This window comes from Crocuta crocuta, unplaced genomic scaffold (genome assembly GCF_008692635.1).
Source record: "Crocuta crocuta isolate KB4526 unplaced genomic scaffold, BGI_CrCroc_1.0 scaffold13, whole genome shotgun sequence".
Classification (NCBI taxonomy): Eukaryota; Metazoa; Chordata; class Mammalia; order Carnivora; family Hyaenidae; genus Crocuta; species Crocuta crocuta.
The window spans coordinates 419371-422352 of record NW_027530007.1 but is presented as its reverse complement, the minus strand read 5'-3'; the positions used below and the strand labels follow the sequence as shown (position 1 = coordinate 422352).

The window sequence follows — 2982 nt, the reverse complement described above, 5'->3', positions numbered from 1 at the left end:
TACAAGACTGATCGGAGACTCTCGCCTGCTTTGCGCCCTCCTGAGTGCCCAGCACCCCACGGCTAGCACCCCAAGTGCTCATTAGAGGTTTGTGACATGAGTTCAAGCCTGAGGCTCCATGGGCCTGAGATGGCAGAGCTGGGGGCAAGACAGGGTCCGCGAGTGGTGAGCCGGGCTGCTGCAGGTGAAGGGCAAAGGGCAACCGTGGACTCCAGGGAAGAAGCCAGCTTTGGGCCATCTCTAACCCAAAGTGCTTCTTGTGGGGGAGGAGCCCTCAGCAGGAGAAGCCTGGAAGACCACCATTTATGTCGGAGACCAGGGGATATAGTCAGCTGTGGCCAGCAGGAGGCTTGGGCATCTCTAGTGCTGCGGAGCCACGGTCAGAGGAATTACCAAGAAAGCCTTCGAGATGCCTGCAAAAGTGCCTCCAGAGAATGAACCAGAAACTGCCCCCAAGAGGCCCCAGTGTGAAGGGGGCGGGTGACGACTATAGGTGCCATGCAACAGGGTGCTCTTTTCTCTGCAAACCTTCTCCCCAACCAAACCTGGCAGAGTCCTGAGAGGAGTCACCAGATCCTCCCCGTCCAAGGCAGGTTCCGAGCCTGGGCCCAGCTGGAGAAAGCGCCACCCTGGTAAGAGACTGGAGCTCTAGCGAGTCCCCAGGACAGGACTGGACTCGACTGTGAGAGACTGGAGGGGTATTTGTTGCCTGAGATGCTTAGAAAAGCTTCAGGACTTGCCCAAGATTTCACGCAGATGCTGGGAAAAGACAGATTTCTACAGCGAGCTTAACAGGGGATGTGCCTTTGTCCTTGGGCCAGTGCCAGCTGGTGGCCTCTGTTCAGCAACAGGCCCTGCCAGGCCCCTGCTCGGCTCTCTATGGCAGTGGGCTGACCCCACAAACTACATTTCCCAGGTTCCCTTGCCAAATGTTTTCCGTCTGAGGCTTGGCCGATGGAAGGCACTGGCGGGAGATGAGTACCCAAAGGAAGGGAGAAGCCAAGGTATCTCCCTCCCTTGTGCTTCCCATGGTGTCTCCAGTGGTGGCTTTGTCTCCTCCATGGTTCCAGAGTCCCCCAGATGCCCTGGCTCCTGGCTCTGGTGGTGCCATCTCCAGCCACAGGGGTGGCGGCAGCTTTTTGTAGTTGTTAATCTCAGGGTTATCTTCCCTTCTTCTCATTGTTCCTTTAATTCCTTTAACATCTTTATAACTAATTCCTCTGTATTAAATACACTTTATGGAAGGGCGCCTGGGTGGCTCAGCTGGTTAAGCAATCGACTCTCGACTTTGGCTCTGGTTATGATCTCACGGTTCGTGAGAGCAAGCCCCTTGTCGGGCTGTGTGCACTGACAGCACAGAGCCTGCTTGGGACTCTCTCTTTCTCTCAAAATAAATAAATAAACTTAAAAAAATAAATACCTTTGATAGACTCCCTAGGCAGAGGTTTGCTTTTCTCTTGACGTGGCTGTCACCCACCCTTGGGTCCACTGATGGAGTTGGGATGGAAGGTGGGGTCCCAGAAGATCCCCATGTTTGGGTGGTGAAGATGCCCTTCACTGGGATGGGGAGCCATCAGATGAGCCAGCGGGACCCCCTGGGTTTGAGAGGTATGTGGGTCATCCATGGAGAACCATTTGCCCCTGCATCCACCAGGTGACACCCCATTCCTGGTCTTTGGCTCTCTCTTCCAGATCAGGGAGTCCTCAAAACTGTCAGGCGAGACTAGTAAGGGCCAGAAGAAACCTTCATGCTAGTTTTACAGGCTGACTCTCTATCAGAGTCAAGTTTGTGGGCTGTGCTAGCCGCACCCTCAGCGTGGCCTATCTCTCAGAAATGTTTGGGAACCAGGTAATTTCCCAGACTCCTGGTCAGGAGATGGGATTTTCCACCTCGCAAGTCACTTCCCAGTTTCATTCAGCGCCTAGAAGTACCAATCTTGCCATCTTCATCTTGGGGGTTGGTGGCCCAGAGCAGAGGTCCATGAACCTCTCGGGCAACCTGCAGTGAGGGAACAGGGGAACAGAATAGACTGCAGCCCTGCTCACCCCACTCCTCAGAAGTGCCCCGTGTGTTGGGGCAAGGACTCCCAGGCCTGGCGGAGTAAGTTCTGGCCACACGGGGCTGGCCCTCGCTTAGAGTTGTGGCTCAAAGAGGGTGAAGATGGAAGACGGCGAAGATAGCGGGTAGAGTGGGTGCTGGGTTGCGATAGGAGCCCCAGGGGAGCCAGCCAACCCTCATGGCCCTTGGCCTGGGCCCTCTCTGGACGCCCTCAGTTTCCCGGATGGCTTTCTGCCCCGGACTTGTTTACTTGTTTGTCACCTGGACGGGAGACTTAAGAAGGAAGGCAGGGCAGGGTCTGGCTCGCTCTGAGAAGAGCTTAAAAAACGCTTAAGGACAGGGGCATCTGGCTGGCTCAGTCGGTGGAGCATGCAACTCTTGATCTCAGGGTGGTGAGTGCAAGCCCCACTGTGGGCATGGAGCCCACTTAAAAAAATGTTTAAGGATAAATGAACAAACGAGGAATAGTGATAACAGCCAATTCAGTATACACAGCTTATTAAGTTACATATACATTTGTAAGCACACATACAAATTATATATCGTATAGTGTTTAGTCTTAAGAAAATATAACCCTTTGAGATTAGTGCAGAGACACCCTCAGATGGTCTGGCTCCAGTCCAAATGAGTGAATCATATAGAACACTGGTGGTCCCCCAGAGCTAGTGTCACCTTTGTGAGACGTCTTTTTCCAAATTAGTGTCCCATCCCCCACAGGAGTGGGGAGCCTGCGGGGAGGAGGGAGGGGGAGCTGGATGCAGGGCAGGTTGAGAGGCACAGCCTGGGGGCAGCAACAGACCTGGTGGGAGGGTGTCTCCAAGGCGAAGGGGCACAGAAGGAGGTGGAGGGGTCCCCGAGGGCGGGAGCCCCGGGCGCGGGTCGGGGCTAAGAACCGGAGTAGGGATGCGGGCCGAGCCCTAGGG

At 54.8% G+C, this 2982-nt stretch overlaps 1 long non-coding RNA gene across 1 annotated transcript in view; it reads right to left on the bottom strand.

Annotated features, from left to right (window-relative positions):
• Window positions 1-227: 227 nt before the first annotated feature.
• LOC144231368 (uncharacterized) overlaps window positions 228-2982 on the bottom strand; it is an 8593-nt gene continuing 5838 nt past the window's right edge. Inside the window, exon 3 of the long non-coding RNA XR_013335069.1 lies at window positions 228-1999. This is a non-coding gene — a long non-coding RNA (uncharacterized LOC144231368). The remainder of the gene's footprint in view (window positions 2000-2982) is intronic.